This window comes from Pantherophis guttatus, chromosome 1 (genome assembly GCF_059756535.1).
Source record: "Pantherophis guttatus breed Tessera chromosome 1, ASM5975653v1, whole genome shotgun sequence".
Classification (NCBI taxonomy): Eukaryota; Metazoa; Chordata; class Lepidosauria; order Squamata; family Colubridae; genus Pantherophis; species Pantherophis guttatus.
Window position 1 is genome coordinate 76945397 of NC_142063.1, and position 17470 is coordinate 76962866.

The 17470-nt window shown below is 36.9% G+C and overlaps 1 protein-coding gene across 20 annotated transcripts in view; it reads right to left on the reverse strand.

Annotated features, from left to right (window-relative positions):
- The window catches only part of DGKZ (diacylglycerol kinase zeta), a 159819-nt gene that overhangs the window by 51336 nt on the left and 91013 nt on the right, over positions 1-17470 (reverse strand). For 2 of the 20 annotated variants that reach the window (XM_087876578.1, XM_034417458.3), the window contains exon 1: positions 11006-11200. The exons of 17 other annotated variants lie outside the window; for them this stretch is intronic. The gene's annotated coding sequence lies outside the window, so the exon portion shown is untranslated. Of the gene's footprint in view, positions 1-11005; positions 11201-17470 lie in introns of those variants that run through there. One more of the 20 variants, XM_087876508.1, reaches the window with a different exon arrangement.

Sequence of the window (17470 nt, forward strand, 5' to 3'; positions counted from 1 at the left end):
TTCTAGAGTCTCAACATATTCTTTATTGTATGGTGACCAAAACTGGATGCAGTATTCTGGGTGTGGTCTTACTAGGGCTTTATAGAGTGGTATTAGTATCTCACTTAATCTTGATTGTATCCCTCTTAATGCAATTTCAGATTGCATTGGCTTTTTTGGCTGCCACCGCACACTGCTGGCTCATATTTAACTGGTTGTCTACTAAGACTCCAATTTATCTGTCGACATATTTAGGATGAGATGGTTCCTTAGGTAACCTGGTCCCATGTCACAAAGGGCTTTAAAGATGATCATCAATATTTTGAATTGGACCCAGAAGCAAACTGACACCCATTGCATTTGTGTAGTTTTTTTTTTTTTTTAATTTCCCTTCTCTTTTTTATTTTTTAATACCTTGGGTGAAATGGACAGAAATATATCAGCTGAATCAGTTTTATGCCTTTCAGCTGTCCAAGGAAAACCCAAATGTTTTCTGTTTAATGAAAAATAAAGCTCATTTTACAATGTTGATATAACTGAAGTAATCTGAGACAAACTGGAAATGGGGCAAAGCTGTAGCATGGGAAATCCGAGAAGCAACTGCCAAGATCCCTTGACAGTAAGGAAAGGAATAACAAGAATTCCAAACATTCAGACATATTCAATTATATAAATAGCTATTCCACAATGTATTAGAACATCACATTGTGGTCAAAATGGATGATTGTTCCTTCAGATTTCATGCATTTCTAAGTTTGAAAAATAGTACAAGTAGCAATTGGAGAATTCTCCAAGTGTATAAGCTTCTATTTTCAGAGGAATGCCTGTATGGAAAAAGGCAATTACTTTTCCATACTCCATACTTTATATTCCAAGTTTTAAAAGTTGTTTACCCACCTTTTATGTGCGTTAAAACTGCCACTTACACATTTTGAACTGAAAATGTGGACTATACATGACTATTTAGTCATGGGGAAAAAAATTATTATCCTTTGTTATTTGTACAATAGTTAATGTATTTAGAAAGTGTTCTTCTATCTACAGCTATGTTAGTAGACAATTTCTATTTCTGCTGTTCTCTGGTTTAAATCTAGTTGAGTATGTTTACCAGTAGTCCTTGTTTGGTGACTGCCTTATAGAGTAACCTTTCACAGTTATGATGGTGAAAAACCAATGGCATTTCACTCAATTCTAACTTTGTGATCAGTCCTCACATTTATGACCCTTATTTCAGCTTATGAAATAAGATCATAAGCATAGCTGTGGTTTCATTAATTACTACTTCACTTAATGACCGAGTTGCCAGTACCAGTTGTGATTGCTCAACATGAACTATCTAGTGTTTGGAAAGGGGCGTTGGTCCTACCTGAGACGCACCTAGAATTTAGATAAAAGCAGGTGCTCTCAAATGCAGTGATTCTAAAATCACTGCATTTGAGAGCACCTGCTTTTATCTAAATTCTGGTAATTGTATACAAAACAAACTCCTAATATGTACAAAATGACACCTATATTTTCCTATTCTTGCTAATGATCAATACATGTGTTATGGAATAATAATGCTAGAATACAATCTATCCAGCTTCAAAACAGACGATAATCCACAAAAGTTTAAACCATAATAAACATTCAGTCTTTCAGAAAGTACAAGATTATTAATTGGTTTTATGGCAACACAGCTGTTTTCCTTGTTCACAAAACTGGTGATTAAAACTAACATTAAAAAAATATAAACTTGGAAGTAGAAATTTCCTTGTTGATTTTGTGCAACTGTCCAGCTGATATTAACGAAACTGTAAAAAACTGATAATCAAAACTCAGTTTAAAAATAAGCAATTTTAATAGGAAAAATGTTATCTATTTACCTTAAAAATAAAATTGATGCCTGGAATGCATAAAAATAAAATAAAATTTCTGGGAATGCGTAAAGCATGAGTTGAGATTGAGCATTAAAAAATAAAAATGAGTTTTAAAATGTCCAACGATTATTTCAGCAATCTCACTCTTGAGAACTGACAAAAGTTTGGCAATGTTCTGGAAGATATCAGGTATTAGACATTTTTATTAAAATTAAAAAATATATATTTTGTGGTTTTATGGAATTATGTAAGGGCATTCTGGGCAATTTAGTACCTTAGATACTACATTGTCCACTCATGATTTGGAGTGTTTGGTATACATTTTTTAAAAAATCATCAGTAAATTAGAATGGGCAAAATTTTGAAGTTTAATTAGTATCCCCACAGTCATGTGATCAAAATTTGGGCACTTGAAAACCAGCATGTATTTATGATTGCATCATATTTATAATGGGGTCACGTGATCCCCATTTGTGTTTCAATGGGATAAGTGGATTCAAGTAACAACCATGGCAACCAGGGTCATAAAATTGGGTACAATTCACTTAACAACTACTTTGCTTATGAGTGGAAATTCTGGCCTTAACTGCAGTTGTAAATAGAGGACTTCCTGTGCCAGAAAAGAAAATTGGTCATTTTTATCTTCAGTTTTAAAAGGCAAATCAACATAACGTAGAGCTATGAAATACTTTGCTGGCCAGCTATTAGTTCTAAAGGGCAGAAGAAAAAAACAACACGTTTCTGGCCTCCAAGGGTCTCCAGGGGAGACGACGACAATGACGGTGAAGGCTATTTTCACCCTCCCCAGGCTCCAAGAAAGCTTCTGGAGCCTGGGGAGAGAGAAAAATGGGCCTTCCGGGCCCACCGGAAGTCGGGAAACCGGCTGTTTGCAAAACTGTAAACACAAATATATACTAAATATCAGCAATATCCTTAACATACCAGACCTACACATCATAGAAAAGTGGAACATGAATGTGTCCATAAAATCAGCAACAATGGGCATGACTTGAACGACCTTATTTAATCTGCCTGCTGGTCTTAACAGCAACATTCCAGATTGCATGAAAAGTGGGATACAGATAATGTTTATGCATTATACAATCAATCAAAATATACACACACACTGGTCTTATTTTCTTTTGGGCTTGAAAATAAGCTTATTTTCAGGCTTATTTTCGGGAAGGTCTTTTTTTTTTTTGACGTGCTTCTCATTTACAAACTGTATACCCATTTCTCTTATAAATGAGAATAAGGATGATTTTAATAAAATAAAAACTAAGATCTAGATAGCTAACTTTTTATGTAGACAACAGAAAGCAAAGCTGGAATGTCAACTAAACATAGTAGTTCAAAGATAAAACCATACTCTCTCTCTTTACTCTGGAATATTTATAATGCATACAAATCCACATTCATACGTCAATGGCAAATAAATGGCCTTATTTACATGACGAATAAACAAGTGAAAAGTTTTCAGTGTGGGTGCTGGAATTAATGAGCGAAAGCCTTACGAAAAACAAGCAAGTCTTCCGTGTCAGCTTCCCATGAACAAGAGTTAGAATTCTTACCAAATTTTGCTACATCTGGTTGGCACAAAAAGAAAACAAACAAAAGGGCAAAACCCAAGCGTATCTATAATTAACTTTCCATATGAAAAAGAGTTCTTGTTATGTTTTGCCTGTCTACAGAATTAATGTGACAGAATGATAACCTTCATATATCTGAAACTGCAGTTATCATGAATATTCGTTTGCATGAAAAGAAGCCATTATGTGGCAGCTGTCATTTCATCTCACCAAAAATAGCCTCCTCTCACATATACTGATAATACAGCTAATCCGTAGGGCAAGTTTTTCAGCAGAAATAAGAATATTTTATCACATTCATTTTGGAACACCTGAATGAATCACATGTAAAAAATGCTTCCAGTCACAGACGCCTCTAAAGGCTCTTGTCTCTGTTTTCTAGTGTTGCATTTGAAACCAGAGAGCCTTTCATCTGCTAATCGTATGGTGATAAGCTTTATTAGTTGGACATGTTTTCTTGACAGAAGGATCTAGCACTGGTCAGTTCATTTTAAAAAAAAGTTCCTTCCTTTTAGGGCGTTCTAACAGGAAACGTTTCTGCAGCAATAGACTTCTTCAGATTCCAGTATCTGTTCCTTATTTATGGAAGGCTGAAGGAGGCCTGTCCCAACTGAGAAAGTTATAGTTCTGAAGCATATAAAGACCTGCAAACAAGAATATTCCACATTGAACAAGAGTTATAGCCAAAGCCCTGATCTATCCAATACTTTCCTGTGAATACACACTGGACTCTAGTAACCCCAACTCTGGAACTGGGTACAAGTCATCCAAGCAATTTTTGCAAAGGCTGCACCCAGAGATGCCTGCTGTGGTGCCAGGAAGAATCATGAAAAATATTGTACATACTGTAGTAGCTCCTCTTTATTGTTTAATCTACAGTAAAGCACACACTTCTATTTTTGGCTTAGATTAAGAGAGGCTAAAGGAGAGTCCATTCCTCACTCTTGCACATTTATTTCTCTGAAATGAGGCTTCATAGCACAGTGGTGCAAAGGAGGAGCCTAAAGTTTACTTTATTCTATAATATCAATTATAATATTCCCGGGATCGAGAAATTGCTAAAAGTACAAAACTATCAATAATTGCTACTGTTGACACAAGGGTATTACAGGCTTCCTTCGCTATCACTGCCATCAGAATGCTAAAGAGGCCAACTCAGAGGCTTGGGAAGCGTATCCAGGGATTTCACTCCAAGTTTTACACTGTTCACATGCAGAACTTTTTTGTTAGCTCATGTTTTCACAAAAGTACTCACTCCTATACCCTTCTGACATCTCAATATGTCTTTTCTTATAGATGCAGCTGCATCTCTCTCCCTTCTCCATAAATACCTTTTTATTTTAACTCAGCTGATTTTAATATTTATGGCAGCTTTTGATGCTATTCAGACAGTAAAGTATACTATATTTAACAATGTTCCATTAACCATAATGGAAAAAAGTATGAAGGCTATTGCTTAACGCATTGTAAGCCGCCCTGAGTCTCTGGAGAAGGGCGGCATATAAATCAAATTAAAAAAAACCCAAAAAACAAAAGCACTGGGAAAGCTGGAGGGCTCCCTTGCTACAACTGCTAGGTCTTATCAAATGCAGCACAACAGACTAAATAGACTGCTTATGTGATTACGGGTAGGTAAACCTGTATCACTCTGAGACATGGTGGCTTGGGAAGAAGTATATACACACTATTCACAGGGAATTTCCCTAAGTCTTAAAATAATTTGTCACCTACTTCCCCTATTATTTGATCTATGAGTCATAAACCACATGCATCTACCTGGCATGAGAACATGAAGCCATACATAATGCAACATAAAGACTCCTGAAGCATTGATAGGGGCATTTGACTATCATTCAGATTTGGAACTCTTAAGTAGCTAACCAAAAAACCTCCAGTTGAGTGTGTGGTCAATCAACATGCATGTAACAGCCTTATGGGAAGTGATAAGCAAACTCTGCAGTGGCAGCCATCACTTTTTTAGGTATTGCTGAACTGAAAATACATGAACATGAAAGTCAGCGTGAAATTCAGGCATATCTGTTCAAATTCAAATTTACTATCCAAGTAACCAAGAAGCAGGGTGGCTCGAATAGTTGGAACGCTGGGCAGGAGGTTAGCATGCCCGCGTTTAAGACCCAAGAGCTGCCATGAGGCAGGGTTGTGCTCTCGTCCTTCACTCCAGCTCCTGCTGGGGACATGAAAGGAACCCCCAACTGGGTGTCCTCGGGGCAATGGTGATGCCACTGGCTAATCCCTTCAACATGGAAGCGTTGTTGTATGTGTGTGTGTCCAAGTAACTCCCAAGAATTGCTGGGAGTCAGGCAGATGATTTAATTTAATTTAATTTAATTTAATTTAATTTAAATTAAAGTCTCAGGGCGGCTATGATGATGATGATGATGCGATCCATTCAGTTGTGTCCAACTCTCAGTGATTCTATGGTCCAGGTCTTTCCACATCTTCTGATCTTAGATTGCTTCTCTGAGTTTTTAGGCAGTATATACATTTAATTAATTTTAATGCTGTTTGTAGATACACTGTTAATTATTTATACACACTCTTCTTGGATGCTATACTGTATTTCTACCTTTCAGCTAAGAGAAATTGATCCCAGTAGAGCAACAATGAAAAAAACCTAAGAAATAATTCTATACCATGGATGGAATACCAAACAGTGCCAGTAAACGCATCCATTGGTGATTTACTGGTGGTCTGCTCCAATGGCTTTTTCTGATAAAAAAAAACACCAATTATTTTATTTTTAAAAGATGAGCACCTGTTATTTTACCAAACAAAGCACTGGCTACAGCATACTCTTTATTTCTAATAATGTTCCTGCAACTATATGTGTTCCATAAACTTTCTTATAAAATAAAAAGAATGACAGCTACTTTCAACTGCTTTGTTTGGTAGCGTGCCCACAAAGAGAAAAAAAACCCACACATACCAACACTGGCAGATCAAGCTACTCTACATAAGCGAGAAACAAGCCCCACACTCACACATACTGACAATATTACCTAATTTGAGTAATGAAACATCTGCAAGCTAACAACCACACTCAGAGAGCACCAAAGTTACCACTTCTAACTATATCCCTAGCCAGAGTTCAAAAGAGTTAGTAAAACTAAGGTGGCAACTGTAACCTAAGTATTTGAATGGATGAGGTGAAAAATAGATTTATTGACAACAGGGCAAAGAATTCGTTCATCTGAGAAGCAGATATTCAGAAGATGACTTAATTATCCTTTTAAACAGAAAAAAACTATCTAGTCCCAATCTCTGCAATTAGGGATAACAGCTGATTAGATGCTGTTAGAAGAGGCAAACCAATGTTACTCTTCCAGGTCTATGTTAATGTAGACTTACATTCAATCAGTATGAAATTTGTTAAGGTGAGACTAGTACAAGTAGCTAGGCACATTGGGCAGTATATCATGGGATGGAAATGGTACAGCCTGGTACAGGTTGTGGTACTGTTAACAAGATGGTAGAAATACAGAGAGTTTCAAATGACACAATTAACTTTGTGGCCAAAATGTCCAATACTGTTGATCCGAATTTAAAATTGGATGACCTATTTCGCGGTTGTTATGTTGCCTGCATTTATGACAAAAAATGATGGGTAGGCAACATTGTGGAAATTTCGATTGAACAAAATGATGCATTGGTAACATTTATGCATCCGCGAGCCCCTGCTCATTCATTTTATTGGCCTGAAAGACAAGATGTTTGTTGGGTTCCAGAACCACATCTTATTTGTGTTCTTCCAGTGCCTTCAGTTACATCGTCAGGTCGACAGTATCAATTCCCAGAAGCGATGCTAAAAAACGTGGCGTATAAATTCAATAATACATAAGCAATCATTAGAATTTGGCAGTTCATACGAACAGTATGGACTTCGGCTTGGAAACCATATAAGATACCCACTTTAGGCATGGGAACCTAGGATAAGCTGCCCAACTGGCAGCTTGGGAACCAGACAGATACCCACACAAGGCTTTGGAACCTCAAGGAAGAAACCAAACTACAGGCTTGGGATCCTGAACCAAGAAACCCACCCATGGCTGGTATTGCATGGCTATCAGGTGTGCCCTCTATGCCGATGGGGTTGTTGGGTAAAATGCCTGAACTGGTAGTGATAATGTCACCATGGACCTATGCAATATGATAGTAGTAATGATGTCTATATAAAACAAACAAGACGAAACAATAATAGAATGGGTGTGATGTTGTCATACAACGTCCTCCACTTTGTCCATATTTTAGGGCTTTATACGTCAGCGATGAAACACCAACTCTACTTTTTTAGAGGGTTTGAAACATGCTCTTTCTAATGAGAATTAGAAACAGAGTTTCCAGAAGATCTTTTTTTGTAAAAGCGGGCTGAAAATACCCTATTTTTGGCATTTTTACAAAAACCGTCAAATTTACACTCAATTTGTGAACTATTGAAAAGCAGTAGGAGAATGAAATTTTATATTCAACAACCTTGTGTTGCTAAGTTATTATGCACAGTTTCACGTTTCTCATACCTTTCCTTCCAGAGGTATAAGAAGCCAAACTTTACCCTTTTTTCGCGCCACAATCATTTTCGGCCAACTTTGCTCCCAATTATCTAAATGGAGATCGCTCATGAGAATGTTTTTATTATTTTGTTTAATAGAGCACAACAAGTTGTACAAGATGGCTAAGTTTTGTTTCTTTCAACAAAATATTGCCGGAGATATTATGTCTCAAAGTTGCTGAAATCTCAGTCTCATACTGTCGAAGGCTGCGGTATGGGGTCATACAAATGACTATATCTCCGCAAGTATTGCATTGGCAAACATAACACTTTATCAATGTTAATTGGGGATGTGTGTGCATGTTCACACCAAATTTCATCAAAATCCGTGCTGGTCGACCTGGGCACTTTCCTGAAATCAGACCATTTGACATGGAATGACCCAACTTCTAAGCTTTTTGCATTCTCATATACAATCTCTGTGTGCTCTGAATGTTGAAGCCATCAAATAATCTTCTCTCAAAATCTGGCAAACAGTTCTTAATATAATTCTTTGCTTCTTGCTCAATAATCATAGATTTCTTCAGTCTAACTATTTTACTGATGCTGATCTGCAACCACAGAATATTAATACACTTTTGTTCTGCCATAGTTAGAGCATTGTGGGACTCACTGATGATCAGATTCAACTGTCAAAACAAAATGGAAAGTATGGAATAACTGCCAGTTCTGCAATTTCATTCCTTACTGATATACCATGAATATTATATTAGACTAGCACAAAGTCTTAATTTTGATACATATCGTTTGGCAGAACAGAAACATTCTTCACATTCATGCACATTCAAATATCTCATTGGGAACTATTTACAGTCCTCAAAACATGCTTTAAATGTATCCAGTGACGTATTTTAAACAATGCTATTTATATTGTCCCTCCACCAAATAAGCCCACGGTACTGCAAGAACTGATCAATTAAGCTATATTGCATAGAGTGGAAGATGCATGACTAAAAACGCAAATCTCTGGCATAGTGTTCAATAGCAGCACAGAATAATAATAGCAATAATAAAGGAGAATTCCTATCAACAGGGAGCATATCCATAAAGACAGCACAACTAGGAGATGGGCTCTGTTACACACCCAGGTCCTGGGCTTAGGCACGGACCCGGGTTTTCAAACTCTTCTGAAAAGTCAGAAGGTTGGGGCTGATCTGATTTCGAGAGGATCTATAATATAATAGATATAATTTCATTTTATATCTAGGTGCTCTAATAAAGAAGCCTTAGCTTAATTATGAAATTTTGTCACTGGTAGTACTAACATTAATTATTTTGGGGCTTGAGTAAGTTGTCAGAGTCAGGTACCCATATATCATCATGAGGATTAAAACTGTCAGATATTCAGGTTGAATCAAATGTTGGTCTATCACTGGGACACTTCATTTTGTTCTTTAGAAAACCTTTACATTTAAAACACGAATGGTCTTGTTGGGACAAAATACAGACCAAACACAGGTATTCTAGAGACTAAGCACATGATTATGGTTATAGAGGCCACTTAAGTGATTCTACATGCTGAAGTGCCACACCCATGTGGTAAACTGTAATCATCTTCAAATTCACTGTAATTTTGAGTTTGCTGGATCATGGAAAAAAGTTGCTTGATCCATGGCATGGAGAAAACTTCATGATAAAACTTCATGATACAAAGAATAATTAACGGCAGGACATGTAGCTTGTCAGAACCTATGATTTAAACATTTAAATCATAATGTTTAAAACATTTAAACAGCTGTCAAAGACAATTCTGAGCTATCTTACTGGCAGAAAGTATCCAGGTTTTACCACAAAGCCAACCTCTTCTTAGTGTAACTTTGGAAAGACTGAAATATTTTTCAGATACTGTACCTAAAGTGGAACTTGAAAAATGTAAGACAGGTTAAAAAGAGGAGGCAGGCTGTCTAGAAATCGTGGCAGCAATCTCAAGCAGGCGCACAAAGAATTTAACCTGAAGTTTAAATATTAAAAACATTTCTGTATTTCTGGTTTCTGCTTTAGGAATATACCCCTCATCTCACAGTAAAAATTAGACATTCTCTGTCTAATCTTTCTGATGTGTGGAATTTGATATGACAGAGGAAAAGATGTTTTTGAGGGTTCTTAAAGAATTCCGATCACAGAATCTAGAGAGCTTGCAGGAAAGAAATGCTAGTTGCAATCCCAGGTCAGCAAATTCACAGTACAAATTAAGAAAAAGATACAAACAAGTTTTGCTAACCTTGGGTTACCAAGGTTAAATTAGACTATATCCTGAAAAACTGTTCCTGAGCCAAAGAGGATATTAATGCATTCTCTTCCTTACTGATATTATCTAAAGATTTAAAACCTAATCAGGATGCATAACAAGCCCTGTTGTCAGCATACTAGATTTTGCCTCACAAATAATTTTTCGATTTGGTGAAGCATGCTAAAAATGCAGCAAGCATTTTAAAAAGCCACAATGAGCTGGCTGATGATAAACTAAAGTCTTCCAATGTGGATATAGGTACAAACAAACCCCTTACAATGTATGTAACTTGAAAAGCAACCACAGTAATCTGTTATTAACTTTAGTCTCCCTACATCTTAGAACATTGTGACACGCTTAACAGGTTTGCTATATACAACAATAGTGACACCAGTTGCACACCACTTCACTGTCATGCTTCATCAGCACTGGAAAGTCTTTTCAGAAGGCCAGGTAAAGAACCAGACAAACAAAATACAGAATACTCTTTCCTTCCCAAATGCAACAAGCAGCAGACACCTCTAACCAATGGGCACAGGCACAGTACTACTCTTCAGTAGTTAACACACCCTTTCCTGAAACTTTGTTAAGCCAGCATTGTTTACCCCTAAGGATAATCTCTTCCTTGCTCTCAGATCACGGCTAAATTCCCTTGCCCCAGGTTCCCCTGCAGGGAAGGAAGTGAAGCTGCTTATACTTCCTCACCCTTGAATGGCAAACCTAGCAAATAATTTTAAGCAGGGAAGGAGGAAGAAGGAAGGACCGGCAGAGCCTTTATGACCTGATCCGAAGCTGAAGGAGAAATCCTGCAGGTGAAGAGTGTGGGCCACTGGAAGAGGACAGGCTGCCAGCCTGTGGAGATTCAGTCCTAGTTTGGAAAGAGAGGTCTCTGTTTATCCAGCTGCCTCCTCCCCATGCTGCAAATCATGACAGCTCTTTTTTAAAACAACCAAGAGCACTTCCTCTTACAAGAGCTACTAGTGAGGGAGGCTACCGCTAGAAGGGGCGGGAATGGAAAGCCGGAGACGTGCAAGCTTACTGATCTTGGCTAAGCTGGGGCAAACTGTCTGCTGAATAAAGACTACATGCAAGAGCTATGCTAATGTAAGATCAGATTAGTGATATTTTGTCCGCTTCTGCTTAATACAGAAACGTAAACATAGAGGAAAGGAGAGAGGATAATGCCACATATACCCCCAGAAACATGTCATAATAAACTCTGCAGATACTGCACATTACATAGGAAAAACCTTCATTCCCAGGACTGCATATTGTAAGATTTTGCTTCCATGCTTTTGGGGTGCTTTCATCTTCCTGGTTTTGAAAGATTATACCGGAAAGCCAAAGGTGTGTGTGTGCATACAAGATATCTGGAAGTGAAAAAAAAAACTATCAAAAACTGTAAAGACAGAAATGAAGTCCCCCATAGCCAATTCTTCTGTTGAATATCCGCTTTTCCTCCTTGTAAATAGTGCTGTATCTTGACCTGATTTTGCTTCAGTAAAAGGTCATCCTCCTGCTTCATTTCCGCTCCTCTGTGAGCAATTCTTCCATTTAAACAGACCCTGTTCTCAATGACAGCAGCTACTAGCAAGCAAGGCTACTGCTATAAGAGGCAGGAATGGAAAGCTTATCAGTGATGCCTCTTTATCTTGAAAATGAGCAGGCTGATAAATTATTCTATTTGGGGAAAACAAACCCAAATAGCAACACACCCTAATACATTATTTCTTGGTTCTAAATACACTGCGCTAATATTTTATTTTCTATTATCAGAATAAGTGATAGAAATGAACTAAGTCTAAACCACTGCAGCAGCAACCCCTCCAATTCCAAAATGCCATGGAAGAACATAGATTTCCCTGAAGGCCTGGGGTATTTATCCCTTTCTTCTCTCTTCTGATGTTTCAACTCATTTTGCAGGTTATTTGGGGCATACTTTTTGCTCAACAATGAAAACAGTATGAGCCAGCATATTCTAGGTGGAAAAAGGTTAAAGGATAATTTGTAATAGATTTCTATAGAGAAACTCATCTTATTTGACAATGGTCATATTCTTAAAGATGGACATATTATCACAAAAGCTTTCTTGAATTATCATCCACTTCATCATTCAAATATTTATATGGTTGGATTTTTAAATATATGGATACATGCATATTCTTTAAACATATCAAAGACTGTCACAAATTAATTTTGTATGAGTTTTATTTAGTAAAATGTGCACAATAGTGTTCTCAAATAAGGTTTATTTCCCCTTTTTTCCAACTTTTTGCTTCTTTCTTCTTCATCAATATGTTTATTTTATCAGTGTTCTTCTCAAAAGTTACCCTCTTTATTAAATAAATATAAAAACATTTGTATTCTTTGATAAGGAAAAAAAACCACATGGGCCTCTCCGCACATGTATTACTTTTTATGTACAGTGCTGAACAATCTTATATTTTTCAAAATCAGATGAATAATCTGTAGTGCAGTATCTGAATATTAAAGTGTCCTACTGATTACCCCATATAATTTTTTCAGCCTTGTAAGAGAAAACAATTGGAAACATTCTTCATGCTGTAAGTGTATTTGCTTTGCATGTTGCAGCATTACAGTAATATATCCTGTTAACATATGCATGAAGTACAAGAGGGACTTGCAAGAAAATGCTAAAATGTATCCCCCCCCCAAAAAAAGATTCTGAGTATGTTCTCTCTTCTCCCCATACTGCTTTCAGAAAGGCACAATTTTGCATCTGCTCTTAACTATTAAGTGTAAATCTGGGGTGTCACATGGCAACATTATTCATCTTACTATTTCTGTTCCGTTTCAAATCCAATCCACTGAATTTGCTAATGGAGGCGGCAGTGGTCACATGCATGTGAAAGTATCTTTACATGATGTGGGGGTGAAGCACTGGATGTTATCACAGATATGTGGTGTTAAATTCTGAGTAACCCTGAAGTATGTGCTGCAATCACATTTGTTCCAAGAAACATTCAACTGCCCTTTTGCAGAACAATCTAGCAAACAGAAGTTGAGTGGTTGGAGACAAATTATTACTCAGATTTTAAACATTTCATAATGCCAGAGACATTCATTTGGGAAAAAAGACTGCTATAAAGTAACAAAGGTTTATTCAATTTTGCTATTCATTTTAACAGACTAAGCACAGAATAATTTATACTAATGTAACTTACTATTTAAGAAAGGGGGGAAAGAGGGGGCGCTCATAAATAAGCTATGTTTAAAAAAAGCCATCATGCAATGTTAGCTAGGTTAGTTAAGTAGATAATAATACCTGATAAACCTATCAAGACTGGACAGCGTAAATTCTCATTCTCCTCCTGCCCTACCAAATACAAGAGGGAGAAAATGTTAGCTACTCAAGCAATTACCATGGTCATGTTCCACTGGTGAGCCCGGTAAAGAGAATCATTAACCTAAGTAGAGAGATGGATCCAGCTCTAGAGCAGTTATCATTATACAGGAATAAACAATACCAGGTGAAGATATATGGTGCTACGGTAGTAAAAAGCCAAAAGCCATTTTCAAATCCTTTAATGAAGGCTGCCAGTGCAGGATGCAAACAATTTTTCATATCCCAGCTAACACAGTTTCAGGAACATAATATTTTTGCTTATTAAAAAAAGGAAGTGTAAAAAAGATATATTCAACAGATTTCTAAATTCCTCTATTCTATTTAAAAGAAGTATATACTTTTTCTTATATTTCTTTCCCTGTTACACCTTTAATTCTTCTTCCTCTCTTGGTTTTTTTCAAGAAATGTTTCTTTTTTCCCCATTACTTTGTATTTTAAAAGTTTTTGAAAATTCGGTAAAGTTATGTTTAAAAAAGGAAGTATGCTACAAGCCAGAGAAACAGCAGACGGAAATGGTCTATTAATTTATTTAAATCATTTTATACTGCCTTTTACAGGTCAGTTCACAATGGGTCTTAAAAAAACAATAAACAATTCTTAGAGCTTAAAAAAATGTAAAATAATAAAAAGTTGTTGATAATATCAACAGAACTACCCTAAGAACCATCATGGCAAAATTAAATAAGAATTAAAACTCTTGTAAGTAAACATATTGTCAGTTAGTATCATTTGTAGAGTATTTCAAATGACAATACCACAGTAAGAATGCCCTTTCCTTGTAGCCAATCCATCTCAGCTTAGATAGACTTCAAGAAAAAAAATGGACTTCTAAATGTAATACAGCAGGTTAATATGGGGATAGATTTAATTAAGATAGCAAATCTAAAATGATCCACATGAATCAGTTTAGTGAAAAGAAAATACATCAAGCGAAATGTTAGTTGGATACAGGTCCTTTCTTGATGTTCATAAAAAATTGGAGCAGTGTAATTATCTCATTCCCAATTCAGACAAAGCCATTTTTCAGATTCCTTGTTCAAATTCTAAGATAAGGAAATAAAATAGAAGATACTGGAATTCTGAGCAGACTTCTTATTGTCACTGGGACAGTTGTCTTGTGAGAAAAAAATGCAGTTCGAAAAATATTATCCCTGCTTGCTGCAGACTCTTGTCCTGGGCACTGGTGACAATGAAGCTTTCCTGTGTAACCTACTTCAATCACAATTGAAATAGCAGGAATAAAGATATATTAAAAATGGGACGTTATTTTCATTTTCTTTCTGTCTCCTTTCCCATCTGTGGCATGTCGTTTTAGACAGAAAGCCTGAGAACAGGAAATGCCTGTCTTTTATTATTAGATAACCTGCTATGGAATGTTTTTAAAGACATTTAAATATATCAAACAGATAAATTTTCTTAAATTTTCTAAGCCGATTCTGTAACTCATACTACTTTTGCTTAAGGTCTTGAGGAGCACAGAGGGGGAAAAAAAAAGAATCGGATAGGCGAAAGCAAATTACTATATCTCATCTTTCTTCATCTCAGTGTCCTCATGATGTGTTGGCTGTGCCAGCTGGGAATTCTGGGAACTGCAGCTCAAAACATCTGGAGAACTTTACAAGTCCTAACAACCCACAGAGTTATAAAATGGACGGTTTCCATGCAGATTTCCCTGAGCATCTGGGAAGAAGAAAAGGTTTGTGGACCTGGTGAGCAATGTGACTCCCAAAGATGGAATAAGCAAGCTTTCACTTGACCTTTTCAGAGCCTCCACCCTCCTTTCCCCAAATGAAAGATAATTTTGCTGGGTAAACAGATCTGTGGTTGACTCATCAACATGCAAATTTCAGAAAGAGGTTTCTTGAGTAAAATAAAAGAACAGGACTTTTTTTTTTTTTTAAAGGTCTAATAAAATTCAAAAAGTGATACTAGATTTTTTTTTTTTCTGGTTAAAATGAATTGTAGCAAGGACAATAGAGGAGAGAATGTGCATCCCAGCCATCAAAATTTTTAACCCATAAAACACTAATTGAATTCATGATATCCATAACATTTTTAGTGTACTCGGAGAATATTGCTAGTTCTATTCCAGATCAGTGCAATAAAATGAATATTGCAATAAAGTGAGTCATACTTTTGTTTGTTTCCCAGTTCATATAAAAATTATGTTTACTCTATACTTCAGTCTATCGAATGTGTAATAGCATTATTCTAAAAAACAATCTACATACCTTAATTAAAAATACTTTTTTGCTAAACATTGCAAATCACCATCTGAACCTTCAGTGAGTTGTAATCTGTTTGCTGGTGGTGAACTATACTTGCAAAAATTCAATAAAGCAAAGCGCAATAAAATAAGATAGGCCTTTACATGAACGTCCTAAAGCAGTAGAATATGCAACTTTTTCAGTATCAAGAGGCGTACTTGGCCTTTAAGCACTGTACTTAAAGGAGCACACTCCAAAACTTGGAGGGATTAAGGCAAAAACTATAATTTAATTTGATTTTATTATAATTAAACAGTAGAATTGCTCTCATATGTGGCATTTAATCATTTTTTTATGTCATGTTACAAATTACTGTAAAGAGCTTAGGCATCCTTGGGGGCTTTTCCAAGACTTCTCCAGGCTCCATGTGACTCTGGGGCCTTAAGCTATGCACCTAAAGAAGGAACTGATAGATTACCACAAAATTAATTCATGAGTTTATAATTAACGTTTTTGAGAAATAATTAATGTTTAAATCCTTGTTAACAAACAGAAGCAAGAAATCAATATATATATAATGCATACTGAAAAGGATTGAATTTTTCTTTAAAAATTTATAAATGTATTAACCAGTGGAAAATAGGTATATTGTCAACATTTTTATTAGCACACGTTTTATTCAATTAGCCCCAGATTTTAAATTAATTCAGATGAAATCTGCAGTAATTATTCACAATTACATTTATTTGCCTATTGACTTACTTTATTTATTTATTTATTTATTTATTTATTTATTTATTTATTTATTTATTTATTTTAATTTGTATACCGCCCTTCTCCCAAAAGGGACTCGGGGCGGTGAACAGCCAAAATTAAAATACATACAATACAAAAGTTAAGATAATTAAAAGAGATTAAATCAATCGGCCTCCCAATTTAAAACCCCAAGTCTATAAAATTTAAAAATCCCATTAAAAACCATTTAGGCTAGGCCAGCTTGCTGGAATAAATAAGTCTTCAGGGCCTTACGGAAGGTCCGGAGGTCCGGGATCAGTCGTATTCCAGGAGGTAGCCCATTCCACAGAGAAGGCTCTCCCCCTGGGGGCCGCCAGCCGACATTGCTTGACCGACAGCACTCTGAGGAGGCCCTCTCTGTGAGAGCGTATTGGCCGGTGGGAAGTTATCGATAGCAGCAGACGGTCTCGTAGGTACCCTGGCCCTAAGCCATGGAGGACTTTAAAAGTGAGAACCAACACCTTAAGTGCACCCGGAAGACCACAGGAGCCAGTACAGCTTGTGAAGGAGAGGTGTTACATGGGAGTGCCACGTCACTCCCATAATGACCCGCGCGGCCGCATTCTGAACCCTCCGGGTGCTCCTCAAGGGGAGCCCCATGTAGAGAGCATTGCAGTAGTCCAGGTGAGATGTGACGAGGGCATGGGTGACTGTGTATAAGGAGTCCTGATCCAGAAAGGGGCGCAACTGATGTATCAGGCGCACCTGATAAAAAGCCCCCCTGGCCACGACCATCATATGCTCTTCTAAAGACAGCCGTGTGTCCAGGAGGACACCCAAGTTGCGAGCACCCTCGGTGGGGGTCAATGACTCACCCCCAATAGCCAGCGATGGCACCAGCTGGCTATATCGGACGCCGGCATCCACAGCCACTCGG